We start from the raw sequence: 15,289 nt of genomic DNA on the forward strand, positions 1-15,289 counted from the left end.
CGGCCAGTGTGTTGCGTCCTTGAGCAAGATAGCTTAATTCCCAATTGCTTCACTCCACCCAGGTGTAAAATGGGGAGCTGCTGGGGGTAATTACAATCTAAGTCGCTGAGAGTACCTGCGCATCAGTTGCGGACTTGGTGAAGCGGAAATGATTCTGATATATCCTTATGGCAGCGGAATAATTGTTGAAGTGTGCTGATAATTGGGCCATGCCTAGCTGAAGCGCACGTTAAATCAAACAACATTTATTTATTTACTCGCGTATGACGAGGGATCAAGTTCTTGAACTCCTTTCATAGCCGCCTCCCCCTACACGAGTTTCGCTTAGGGAACTGAAACGCAATGCAAAAGAAAATGGTCTGAGAGGGTACTCAAAAATGACGAAACTTCAGCTTGAAGAATTGCTGGCTACAAGTTCACAAGTTTAATATTGTAGGTAAAGTGAACTTTAGCCTGTGAGGATGATGCTTTGTTAGTTCAAAAGAGTTTAACTTGAATAAATACATCCTTTTTGTCTGAGAAGCTGTGTAAACCAACAAAAATCCACCCAATAGTTAATTGTTGGATGTTTAATCATGTGAGTAGAAAAAGGTGTTATGTACACGGGTAACTGAGTTTATTATTAGACTGGTTGCCTAAGGTTAGTCAATATAAAGTGAGCTTTAGAAAACATATTAAATTAACAAACATTTCCAGCTTTCTTGATTAAGTTCATCATGACTGTAGTATTCCATTAATTAAAGATTTCTTCTATGCAAGTCCAATTGTCCAAGTCCAATTGTCCAAGTCCAAGTCTTCAATTATCGCAAGATTTTGGCAGTCATCAAGGACGTCCGCTATAAATCATTTCTGACGCGGAAGGAGATGATCAGCCCACCCCTGTGGCCGCCGCCGTTGGTGGACCTATGGATGTGAACACCGTGCTGAAACATTTCCAGCTGTTCAACATTTTATAGTTAAAGTAACTTATCCATTAACTGCTCCAATATGTTTCTTCTTCTTTGTGAATGACAAGCGCTCTATCAAGGTCTTTGCAAATCGTTGTTGCAAGAGTTAAAGAAATGTTCAGTTCTTGCAGTTTTGGATATTTTACAAAAATTGTAGAAAGTCTTCGGATTTTACATGTCCATTGATAACTAAATGTGCATTTATCAGCTACAAAACTAGCAAAACCTTTTTCCATTTGTAACTGGCAATATCGTTCCATCCACAATCCCAATATTATAACACCATCTTTAAAAAAATGTTCAACGCTACAAATATTGTTTTCAATGACGGATATATCTAACTCAGTAGGATTAAAAGGTAAAATGTTACCATCACAGACTGCATCTGGTCTCAAATGTTGTTTTAGTTCATCTAAAAGTTTTTTTCTTCGAAGTTTATCTAACCGTGTGTGTGCGGCTGACTTCCTTGATCTGCTGCTCTCCTGTCCAAATTTTATTGTAGCAGGTTTTTGGTAGTTTGTTCAATTTTTGAAAACCTACAGCGGCGAGTTCACCTTCGTTGCTATATATTTTTTCCAACTTGGTATAGTGTTTAGCGCAGTTTTTGTGGTATGCTATTAATAACTTCAATTGTTCCCTTTTTTCGAAGTTTACGTCACTAAGCTTTATATCAGTAAAATGCCACTCCAAAGTTTGCGTCGATGTGCAGCTTTCGGATAAGCTTATATTTTCGAATGCGAACATTGACAATCCTTGCGCAGGCCCACAGAACAATATGTCATCTGGCAAATGTTGTAGCTGGTGAACTAGAATAGTCTATGAAGTGATAAAGAATTTTAAGAAAATCTAATCTACATTAAAACAATTGTTGTAACTTACAAGAATGTACCTCTTCCACTGGTATGGTTTGATCAGCTGATGAATTGGTTGAACTTCCTAGGACCAGATTCAGTTTGGTAACTGGAGTAGCCTGTGACTACAAAGGAAATGATCAAGAATGCAAATTTCAGAGAGATGAATTGTCTCACAGTGAAACATTTAATACAAGGAGTAACCCACAATGCAAATAATTCAAATTACTCCCTTCCTGTGCGGAGTCTGACACTGGCAAACAGTTTTGAAACTTTGTTGGATTTCTGACTTGCAGCACGAATGATGTCTTGCTGACTTTGACAGCAATCAACCAACATTTTAAAAACATTATTTGACTTATCATCTACATACACATGACAAACTTTTAAAGCTAATAAGTACAAAACTGAAAATTTAACCCTATATGTAACCAACAGTCACTGAAGGACCCTTAGGCTCCATCACTGAAATACCACTATTTGTCACTATGACATTATTTTATGTAGCGACTACAATTTTGGAGCTGTCCATATGTCTCGGTCAAATACCAATATATTGCGCACTTCTTTCCCCCCTTTTTTTCCATCCATATACAACAAATAAATATTTTGTCTGTGTGATTAATATCTTACCTGCATGCCCAGTGGGAAATCTTGTTCAAGTCTGGCCAGAGCTCCCCTCCATTCTGATTTCAGTGCTTCTATCTTTTCCGGAGATACTGAATAGTCAAGCAGAGATCTCAACAGAGCATACAAGAAATACACACTGCCGTTGACATTGTCCCAGCATATCCCGTAAAACAAACTGAAGAATACCATGCGTGGCCAACTGTTTTGGTTAAATATACAAAACAATCTTAAAGTTAAACATAGGGATGAGCACACAAGAAATATGGACTGCCGTGACGCATGATTAACTCTAACCAATTACATATAAAAAACATACTCCCCCTGTGGAAGATATTTCCAAAATCTTCCACATGGGTAATGTGGATTTCAACTGGAATAGCCCATTGTTTAAGTGAAGTTCTTCAATAAAATTAAGTTACATAGATACCTGAAACATAAGAGGCTTCGTTTTACTTGTTTTTGCTTGTTTTCATTTGAAGCATTTCCTGAAGATGTCAGTAGATGTAGGAGCTTTAGCCCTGCCCAGTAATTTGTTTTCATTTAAGGCATGTGTTTCTTTTCCTGGAACACTTATGGCTGATGGAACTGGTTTAGATGGGGTTGGTGGTGTACCTCATACAGCTGCATTTGGTCTTGCTGATGTAAGATAAGAGATTTCCTGAAAATGTCAGTAGATGTAGGAGCTTTAGCCCTGCCCAGTAATTTGTTTTCATTTGAGGCATGTGTTTCTTTTCCTGGAACACTTATGGCTGATGGAACTGGTTTAGATGGGGTTGGTGGTGTACCTCATACAGCTGCATTTGGTCTTGCTGATGTAAGATAAGAGATTTCCTGAAAATGTCAGTACTGTAGATGTAGGAGCTTTAGCCCTGCCCAGTACTTTGTTTTCATTTGAGGCATGTGTTTCTTTTCTTGGAACGTTTAGTGGCTGAAGTAACTGGTTTAGATGGGGTTGGTGGTGTTCCACATTTCTCGAAGTTGTTTTTCACTGATACGGTGAAGCCCCTGTCGGCCGCTTCCTTGGCATATTTTGCAATACATTTTTCCATCACTACTCAGGAGCAACCATGGAAACGATGTTACCCAGTTTTGCCTAAAACTGTGTGGGTGATTTTTAGAAGAAGACGAGACATCATCAGTGATGTCATTCACTTCGGAGATTTCACTACTCGCAGCTGCCGCCATCATGACAAAACGTACAGTACAGCAGCATGCATCGATGGTGATGATGAAGATGAATGCGTGTTTGTGAAATCATTTTATTAATCTCGCTACTGCATGTAGGAACTCTTACAGATGCACAGGCAACGATATGCTGCAATTCCTTTGACATCCACAAACACATAAGAGATGTTTCTCATTAGTTTGTGGCGTTCACAAATTACATAATTTTCCTGTACAATTCAATGTTGAGTGGAAATAGCGATGTACTCGGTCCTGAAAAGTCTGCGTCATTGTTTGACACACAGACTTTACTGAAACTAAATTCTGTGCGTCAAAAGCTTCAGGAGTGCGTCCATGACGCAATGACGCAGGTTACCGCGACCCTTTCTCACCACCCACATCTGGTAATGTTGCTCTTCTGTGTTGCTGTAAAAGTGGAGACAAACAAAAAAATGAATGATTTCTTGAGGATGTCAGTAGATGTAGGAGCCTTAGACCTGCCCAGTACTCACCACCCACTTCTCCAAATGTTGCTATTCTGTGTTGCTGTGATTAGTGGACATTAACAGCAAGGGATTGGTGGTGTTCCGCATACAGCTGCCTTTGGTCTTGCTGACGTAAGATTGAGAGATTTCCTGATGTCAGTAGATGTAGGAGCCTTAGACCTGCCCAGTACTCACCACCCACTTCTCCAAATGTTGCTCTTCTGTGTTGCTGTGATTAGTGAACATTAACAGCAAGGGATTGGTGGTGTTCGATACAGCTGCCTTTGGTCTTGCTGACATAAGATTGAGAGATTTCCTGATGTCAGTAGATGTAGGAGCCTTAGACCTGCCCAGTACTCACCACCCACTTCTCCAAATGTTGCTCTTCTGTGTTGCTGTGATTAGTGAACATTAACAGCAAGGGATTGGTGGTGTTCCGCATACAGCTGCCTTTGGTCTTGCTGACATAAGATTGAGAGATTTCCTGATGTCAGTAGATGTAGGAGCCTTAGACCTACCCAGTACTCACCACCCACTTCTCCAAATGTTGCTCTTCCATGTTGCTGTAATTCTCAGAGAGACAACCAAAAAATGAATGATTTCTTGAAGATGTCAGTAGATATAGGAGCCTTAGACCTGCCCAGTACTCCCCACCCACATCTCCTAAATGTTGCTCTTCTTTGTTGCTGTAATTAGTGGACATTAACAGCAACCTCATCCCTATGCTTATGGATAACCAAGTAATATGTTACACATACCTCATGGCATGTAACTTCTTAATAGCTACCCCACCCCAATGTGTATGGACAGGGAAGTAATATGTTACACATGCTTCATGGCTTGTAACTTCTTAACAGCAACCTCACCCCAATGCTTACTGATAGCCAAGTAATATGTTACACATGTTTCATGGCATGTAACTTCTTCACAGCAACCTCACCCCAATGCGTATGGAAAGCCAAGATGTCAGTAGATGTAGGAGCCTTAGACCTGCCCAGTACTCACCGCCCATATCTCCTAATGTTGCTCTTCTGTGTTGCTCTAATAAGTGGACATTAACAACAACCTCATCCCTATGCTTATGGATAACCAAGTAATATGTTACACATACCTCATGGCATGTAACTTCTTAATAGCTACCCCACCCCAATGTGTATGGACAGGGAAGTAATATGTTACACATGCTTCATGGCTTGTAACTTCTTAACAGCAACCTCATCCCAATGCTTATGAACAGCCAAGTAACATGTTACACATGCTTCATAGCATGTAACTTCTTAATAGCAATCTCACCCCAATGCTTATGGATAGGGAAGTAATATGTTACACATACCTCATGGCATGTAACTTCTTAACAGCAACCTCACCCCAATGCTTATAGAAAGCCAAGTAATATGTTACACATACTTCAGGTCATGTAACTTCTTAACAGCAACCTCATCCCAATGCTTATGGAAAGCCAAGTAATATGTTACACATGCCTTTTGGCAACAATTTGCTTTGTGCGCTCTTTGTACTTCTGTGCTATGACTCTTGCATCTTCTTTGCCCCTACGAATAGCCAATTGTTACACATGCTTCATAGCATGTAACTTCTTAATAACAATCTCATCCCAATGCTTATGGATAGGGAAGTAATATGTTGCACATACCTCATGGCATGTAACTTCTTAACAACAACCTCACCCCAATGCTTATGGATAGCCCAGTATATGTTACACATACCTCATAGCATGTAACTTCTTAATAGCAACCTCGCCCCAATGCATATGGATAGGCAAGTAACATGTTACACATGCCTCATATATAGTATGTTTCACTTCTTAACAGAAATCTCATCCCAATGCTATGGATAGCCCAGTATATGTTACACATACCTCATGGCATGTAACTTCTTAACAGCAACCTCACTCCAATGCTTATGGATAGGGAAGTAATATATGTTACACATGCTTCATGGCATGTAACTTCTTCACAGCAATCTCACCCCAATGTTTATGGAGAGATTTCCTGAAGATGTCAGTAGATGTAGGAGCCTTAGACCTGCCCAGTACTCCCCATCCATATCTCTTAATGTTGCTCTTCTGTGTTGCTGTAATAAGTAGACATGGACATTAACAGCAACCTCCCCCAATGTTTATGGATAGCCAAGTAATATGTTACACATACCTCATGGCATGTAACTTCCTAATAGCATACTCACTCCAATGATTATGGATAGCCAAGTAATATGTTATGCACAGCAGTACCAGGTACTGCAGGGGCTACCCTAAAGGAAATATTAAACAGTTGACTATAAACATACCAGCCTTGTCTGCCTTCTTGAAGAACTTTTTAATAGTTCTCCCCCTGCTTCCACACAGGTACCCTGCCATGGTTTGCTCCGCTCCTGTTGAGCCATAAGTCTGATGGTGCCGTCTAACAATTTTTCGCCCACGATACATTATCACCACATCGTACCCGTGGCTTGCCTTCATTTTCCTGGCCTGAAATGAGAGACCCATGAAAGGATGAGGCTTCAATTTATGGTAAATATTTCATTGACAATTCACTTCCAATAAACGCCCCCTTTTGGAAAATGCAAAGCCCCCATGGTGTTTATTACAAACAATACGGTATACATACATCTCCAGCAGGATTTTGATGATATAAAGAAAATGATGTTTATCGTATAATGTACATACCGTGTTTTTCCATCTGGCCTTTCAATGCAGAAAGTGATGTTTTGACTTGCAATTTCTTGGGTTGTCTTGCCCTTGAAGGCTGTTTTTTGTTGCAGAAACTGCAAGTCTTACAGGCAGTCGGATTCTCCTTGTAGTTTGTTTGCCAACCTGCATACAATGGTAACCAAATGATTTAGTAATCAATTTCTAAAAACAATTTTGTAACCAGGCATAATGTGTGCTCACATACATGATACTGTGTGTGTGTGTGAGTTTAGCTTAAAATCCAAAATCCCTAGTGGTCTATATAGGTAGCTTAATGAAGCTTGATAGAATCTCAGAAGCTGCATCCTTTTGAGGTTGTTTTGAGTGTCAGCTAATATCTCAGAGACCGGGTGCGAAACCTGGTTACTTGTATATCTGCACAGTCTGTTTTCATCAATTATTGACAATTGAATTATTAAAGATTTTAAACTAAAATCCCCAATTAACATTCTCAATCTCAGGGCCTACTCATTCATTTTCAATTAGGTCCACTTTATAGTAATAGTTTAAAACATTGTATGAATTCATTGTAAACAAACTCAATCTCCAGAATCCAGTTCCGTTCTTGGTGCATTTGCCCAAATACAGTCCAATAGATTGCCATACAAACTTGTGGTTTTTTCTATTTCATTTTAATCTATTCACAGTTAATGTCAGCAGCTTGCTCATCCTCACAAGAAGTGTGGTTTCCTGGGAGAGCCTGTAGTATTCTCTGTGCACAGTTAATAGTTAATGTCAGCAGCTTGCTCATCTTTGCAAGAAGTATGGTTTCCTGGGAAAGCCTGTAGTATTCTCTGTGCACAGTTAATGTCAGCAACTTGCTCATCTTTGCAAGAAGTATGGTTTCCTGGGAAAGCCTGTAGTATTCTCTGTGCACAGTTAATGTCAGCAGCTTGCTCATCTTTGCAAGAAGTATGGTTTCCTGGGAAAGCCTGTAGTATTCTCTGTGCACAGTTAATGTCAGCAGCTTGCTCATCTTTGCAAGAAGTGTGGTTTCCTGGGAAAGCCTGTAGTATTTTCTATGCACATCTATGGTGTGTCCCATGTGTATATCTAGCGAGCTGCTCCAGCTCATTGTGTTTCAAATCAGCCAGCTGGGAGAGAGAGGGGATGTGCCTCCTTAAGATCTAGCATGTAGCCAAACAAATTAAGTTCCACATGATCAAAACAGATCACTGATGTGCATTTTTAGCATAGAATGCTACTTTTATTACAATTGGATATCACTTACCACCATTGCTGTCTACCCCATTCCTAAACAGTTTCTTCTGCATCCTCGCCTCGTCCTTGGCCAAGAAATCTTCAATTACCTTCCCCACCCCGTCTGTCCCCCAGCAACTATAATGGGTTCTTTTTTCATTACGTGATCTGTAAAGCACGACAACGTCTTGATCACAGGAATAGTATAGCTTACGTGCCTTATATTCACATGTCAGCAGCTTGATCATCCTCACAAGAAGTAGTGTGTCTCATGTGTGTAGCAAGCTGCTCCAGCTCATTGTCTTTCAAATCAAGCAGCTGGGAGAAAGAGGCGATGTGCCTCCTTACCTGGGTACACCAGATGCTTTCAGGGTTTTGCAACCCAGCAGCAGTTGTGTATTCCCACATCACATCTATAGTTCTGTAAGGAGTGGCAGCCATTTCAAATGGTCTTCGAGAATACATATGTACCATCCTTATTGAATTCCACCAACATGTCCACACACTCTTTCAGCTATGGGGTTAAGAGCAGAAGGACACCATTCCCACCTTTCCCTCTTGTCATTATCAGATTTACTCGATCGATGGAGACCTATGAAATGGTGAGCGACTTCAAAAGTTCGTCTTGAATGGGTCTGGGGTTGGCTCTCTCCGTGTAGTGAGCCACTTCTAGTTCATTGGCCTCATGTGAGCGGCGAACGCTTCCTGTTGAACACCACTACCTTTGCCAAAGTGGCAGGGGCTAGTTGTTCATACAAACTGATGCCATAGTGGTGTTCAACTCATTGTCCCGGTATTTATTGAAATCTACAACATCCTGCCTCAGTTATCACCTTGCAGTTGTTTGCCTGCAGGAATTCCTGCCCACGCTCTGTTCCTGTTCCTAGATAGCCAATGTCTTTCCCAGCTACCACTACCATTGCTTCACATCCCATTTCTTCCTTAAAGTCATAATGTACGATCTTTTTTCAGAATTTACCTTTTTTTTTTCAAAACCGATTTTTTGGCATATTTGTAATACTTACACATGTTCTAACTTAAATCTATGAGCAAACTGTCAAATTCGTCCTATTTGTAGTAAAACGGGACGATTTTCTGTTGGTCCGACATAAAATCATAATTTTAGATTATGACTTTATGTCGGCCACGATCGCAAACCGTAGCCTCCTACAAAACTAGCTTGGTTACGCTCCCTCCACATGTGGAGGGAGCGCAACCAAACTGGCTGCGTAGGAGACTAATTCTGAGGCCGCACTCGCTGTCCTAATTCCAAATAGTGCGAGATGTTTCGAGTGATAGAGGTGAAGTTTATGATGTTGTTTCTTTGCAAATTCCCAATGTTTTTCAAGCGTCCAAATGTATTGGGAACTTTCATAATGATTGCATATTATCATTTTAGAAGAAAAAAAGAAAAATCTAAAAATTTAAAAAGATCGTACATTAAGGCTTTAAGTTGTACACATTATAGAAAAGAAATGTAAAAATGATCACAATACAATTCAAGCAGGAGCAATCAAAAGTTTTGGGTTATTGCCTTGTAAATGTGTGGTGTTGGATGGAATAACAAAATGGCAAACCAAAAGAATAACAGAGTTTACTAGTTTCTTCCACCTTTTCTTCTGTTGTTGCCTGAGTACTGCAGACGATGCCATTCATCCTCTTGCAACTGTATGAAGATGTTTATTTTCAAATTACCTCAAACTGCTGTAACGAGGTCTTTAAAGGCATGTCTCACTTTTAGGACAATTGAACTGGAACCTCTAAACTTAATTCCTAGCATCCTCATCATACTTTGCCAGCCTTTTTGTTGCTGCCACAACTGTATCAAAGCTGCTGCCCTTCACCATATCAGTTGCAGAGACTATACTGGGATTGATAATTCCTTGCCTCTTGCAAGACTTTAGCCAAGTTCTCATTTTCTGGCCACTGCGGTAGTCTGCCTGAGATGAATTGCAGATCTGGTGAGCGTTTATTCCAACAAGCCTGATGTGTTGATCGCTCTTAGCAATTCTGGCCAAATCATCATACACCATCTTATTCATCTTTATATGTGTGCAAAATTGGAAAACAAAGCAACATTTTGTGGAAATTTGGTAACATTAAAACTGAACTGTGCATTTTTAGCATAGAATGCTACTTGCATAATTGGATATCACTTACCACCATTAGTGTTTACCACATTTCTAAACAGCTTCTTCTGCATCCTCGCCTCGTCCTTGGCGAAGAAATCTTCAATTACCTTCCCCACCCCGTCTGTCCCCCAGCAACTATAATGGGTTCTTTTTTCATTACGTGATCTGTAAAGCACGACAACGTCTTGATCACAGGAATAGTATAGCTTACGTGCCTGTGCAAAATAAAATATTCATGGTTGATTGTAATACAAACTTGTATTTTTTTCTATTTTATTTTAATCTATTCACAGTTAATGTCAGCAGCTTGCTCATTCTCACAAGAAGTGTGGTTTCATGGGGAAGCCTGTAGTATTGTCTGTGCACATCTATGGTGTGTCCCATGTGTGTAGCAAGCTGCTCCAGCTCATTGTCTTTCAAATCAAGCAGCTGGGAGAGAGAGGTGATGTGCCTCCTTAAGATCTAGCATGTAGCCAAACAAATTTAGTTTCACATGATCACTGATGTGCATTTTTAGCATAGAATGCTACTTTCACAATTGGATATCCCTTACCACCATTGCTGTCTGCCCCATTCCTAAACAGCTTCTTCTGCATCCTCGCCTCGTCCTTGGCGAAGAACTCTTCAATTACCTTCCCCACCCAGTCTGTACCCCAGCAACTATAATGTGTTCTTTTTTTCATTACGTGATCTGTAAAGCACGACAACGTCTTGATAACAGGAATAGTATAGCTTACGTGCCTGTGCAAAATTAAATATTCCTCGCCTCGTCCTTGGCGAAGAATGCTTCGATTTGCTTCCCCACCCCATATGTACCCCAGCAACTATAATGGGTTCTTTTTTCATTACGTGATCTGTACAGCACGACAACATCTTGATGACAGGAATAGTATAGCTTACGTGCCTGTGCAAAATTAAATATTCCTCGCCTCGTCCTTGGCGAAGAATGCTTCGATTTGCTTCCCCACCCCGTATGTACCCCAGCAACTATAATGTGTTCTTTGTTCATTTCGTGATCTATAAAGCACGACAACGTCTTGATGACAGGAATAGTATAGCTTACGTGCCTATGCAAAATTAAATATTCCTCGCCTCGTCCTTGGCGAAGAATGCTTCGATTTGCTTCCCCACCCCATATGTACCCCAGCAACTATAATGTGTTCTTTGTTCATTTCGTGATCTATAAAGCACGACAACGTCTTGATGACAGGAATAGTATAGCTTACGTGCCTGTGCAAAATAAAATATTCCTCGCCTCGCCCTTGGCGAAGAATGCTTCGATTTGCTTCCCCACCCTATATGTACCCCAGCAACTATAATGTGTTCTTTGTTCATTTCATGATCTATAAAGCACGACAACGTCTTGATGACAGGAATAGTATAGCTTACGTGCCTGTGCAAAATAAAATATTGCTCGCCTCGTCCTTGGCGAAGAATGCTTCAATTTGCTTCCCCACCCCATATGTACCCCATCAACTATAATGTGTTCTTTGTTCATTTCGTGATCTATAAAGCACGACAACGTCTTGATGACAGGAATAGTATAGCTTACGTGCCTGTGCAAAATAAAATATTGCTCGCCTCGTCCTTGGCGAAGAATGCTTCAATTTGCTTCCCCACCCGTCTGTACCCCAGCAACTATAATGTGTTCTTTGTTCATTTCGTGACCTATAAAGCACGACAACGTCTTGATGACAGGAATAGTATAGCTTACGTGCCTGTGCAAAATAAAATATTCCTCGCCTCGTCCTTGGCGAAGAATGCTTCGATTTGCTTCCCCACCCTATATGTACCCCAGCAACTATAATGTGTTCTTTGTTCATTTCGTGACCTATAAAGCACGACAACATCTTGATGACAAGAATAGTATAGCTTACGTGCCTGTGCAAAATAAAATATTGCTCGCCTCGTCCTTGGCGAAGAATGCTTCAATTTGCTTCCCCACCCCGTCTGTACCCCAGCAACTATAATGTGTTCTTTGTTCATTTTGTGATCTATAAAGCACGACAACGTCTTGATGACAGGAATAGTATAGCTTACGTGCCTGTGCAAAATAAAAAGGTTGATTGTAATACAATTTGTAGTTTTTTCTATTTCATTTTAATCTATTCACATGTCAGCAGCTTGCTCATCCTCACAAGAAGTGTGGTTTCCTGGAGAAGCCTGTAGTATTCTCTGTGCACATCTATGGTGTGCCCCATGTGTGTAGCAAGCTGCTCCAGCTCATTGTCTTTCAAATCAAGCAGCTGGGAGAAAGAGGCGATGTGCTTCCTTACCTGGGTACACCAGATGCTTTCAGGGTTTTGCAACTCAGCAGCAGCTGTGTATTCCCACATCACATCTGTAGTTCTGTAAGGAGTGGCAGCCATTTCAGATGGTCTCGAGAATACATATGTACCATTCTTATTGAATTCCACCAACACGTCCACACACTCTGTCAGCTATGGGCTTAAGAGCAGAAGGACACCATTCCCACCTTTCCCTCTTGTCATTATCAGATTTAGTCGATCGATGGGGACCTACATGTATGAAATGGTGAGCGACTTCAAAAGTTTGTCTTGAATGGGTCTGGGGTTGGCTCTCTCCATGTAGTGAGTCACTTCTAGTTCATTGGCCTTATGTGAGCGGCGAGCGCTTCCTGTTGAACACCACCACCTTTGCCAAAGTGGCAGGGGTTAGTTTGTAAATACCAGCATTCATACAAACTGATGCCATAGTGGTGTTCAACTCATTGTCCAGGTACAGGGTGCATCATACGCCCCCTATGTCAACGGATTTTATTGCTATTTGGTGAAAGTGTGCCACTTGCTAAAATATTAATCCCCACCAAATTTAAATTCAATCCGAAGTCGTCTAGTGGGTCCACCGACCTCAAAGTTTCGACGCGATCTTTACAGCAAATGCCGCGATTTCACATAAGGCAGCCATTTATATTCCCATTACTTTACTCAGTGAAATCATGGATCCTGTATGGAATTTGCATCTATTCATGCTTAAAACAATGGTAATGGAATATTTAATGGTTTCACAACATTTTAAGTAGTTGGCATGGTGTCATGGAATCACTTCTACATTAGAAATTAATAGCTGCCATGTATATTTCCATTACTTTGCACATTAAAATCACGGCTGCCATATGTATTTGTGTCTAATACTAGGCCCTACTGCTTTAAAAGAGTGGCAAATGAAATTTGATGTTATCAAGTGTTGTTCAATAATTAGGCATACTGCTTTAACTAATAGCTGCCTTAGAAGCTAATAGCTGCCATTTACCAACATGTCAATGTCACTACTTTGTCTGCTTTCCATGAGTACTGTATGGCTGTATTTTTTTCTCAAAAGGATCTTACATAATTCTAGGAAAAGTGGGTATTAATAATTCTATAAATAGTACTTCCTCTGGTTGTTTGGTTATGTTTCTGTCAGAGCATGATTTCATGGTCAGAGAGATGACAAGAAACATGCCCCATCTTGTTGACCCTGATGAGAAATACCTTATTCCTTAGTATATAGACCTATAATTGGGATTTTCTTCAGCATCTTCACAAGTTGTTTGTCTTCACTGCAGCTATCAACATCCTGATATCAATGACAATATGGTTGAAAAAAGTTCTGCCAGTGCAGAACAAACCCCAGAGTCATCCAAGACAACTTCTAAATCGTACAAGAAAAAGCATTGAAATATTTGGGCTTGGCAAAGGAATCACTACTGCCGATTCAATTATCACAGGATCAAAGCTTCCAACAAGCAGACAGGTTCTACGGTGCTACTTGTATAACCAAAAGCAAGGACTAGCTTCAAAACAAACCAAGTATCAGACTGCAAAGCTTGTGTTAGACCAGGTTGCGAAGTTCTACAACAAAGCTAACATTCCCATGATCATAGAAAAGAATGCATGTAAGAAGATCATACAGCTTGCCGATGAAAACGCAAAGATTCGAAAGCAATCCCACTTTCGCGGAGAAAAACTCCAGCTACTTGTGCTAAATTGCAGCTTGCTGAAAGCCAACTCGTAAAACATTTGCAATTTGGCCACAAAATGTTGATGAACTGATTACAATCCCAGAAGACCGCTTGTTCCTGAATTCCATGAGAGGAGATCGATGTGCAACATTTGGCTCCAGTGATACAGTACTTGCAGCAAAAATAAAACGCAAAGAAGAACGTGCAGCCACAGAAGCAAAGCGACAAGAAAGAAGTAAACAGCAGATGGATGAACCATCAACTAGTTTTCATTCTCTTCTTAGTTCCAGTGAAGATAGCAATAGTGATGCAGACTCATCTGATAGCGATTCTGAATGTGATACAGAAACTCCAACAGGACACCGTCATTACTCGAACAGGAACATCAGTCTTCATACCTCATAACATTTTGGCATCACCAAATCTTGTTTCTCTTAGCACACGAATGGGAATAACACCTACACAACAATCTGCTTTTACTGAAGAACTAGTAAGAGAAGTTGGTGGAGATACTTCAAAATTGGCCTTATCCTATGCCACCGCAGACAAATCTAGACGGAGAGTGGTGGGAGACATTGCAAATTCAGCCAAAGAGGCATGGACTCCGCCAAAGTTTGCATCTCTGCACTGGGACGGGAAACTTATGTCATCCATTTCAAACCAAAATGAAAAGGAGGAAAGACTAAGTGTCCTGGTGGGAGATACTAATAATGTGAAACTCCTTGGAGTACCGGCTTACAGGCCTGGTACAGACCGCAAGTCGGGTGACATCATCTCCAAGTTATCTGTCAACTTGCTCCAATCCTGGAATTGTGCTGACAACATAAAAAATTTGGTGTTTGATACTACTGCTTCTAACACAGGCCATATGTCCGCTGCATGCATTGCAATCCAGACTCATCTTGGAAAAGCACTCCTATGGTCAGCATGCCAACACCATGTAGGCGAGGTCATGCTGACCCAAATCTTCAAGGATCTCCAAATAGAGACATCCAAATCACCTGAGGTAACCCTCTTTTCCCGATACAAATCCAACTACAACATATTGCCGCAGAATAGCGAGCAGCCACTTGCCCAATTTGACATTACTGAGTTTAGTCAGACACAACAGACCTTACTGCGGAAATTCAAAGCTGATGCTGAAATTGTCCTGAGGTCCAAAATGGATCTTGTAAGAGATGATTATAATGAGTTTGTTGAGCTCTCCAT

This window comes from Amphiura filiformis, chromosome 19 (genome assembly GCF_039555335.1).
Source record: "Amphiura filiformis chromosome 19, Afil_fr2py, whole genome shotgun sequence".
Classification (NCBI taxonomy): Eukaryota; Metazoa; Echinodermata; class Ophiuroidea; order Amphilepidida; family Amphiuridae; genus Amphiura; species Amphiura filiformis.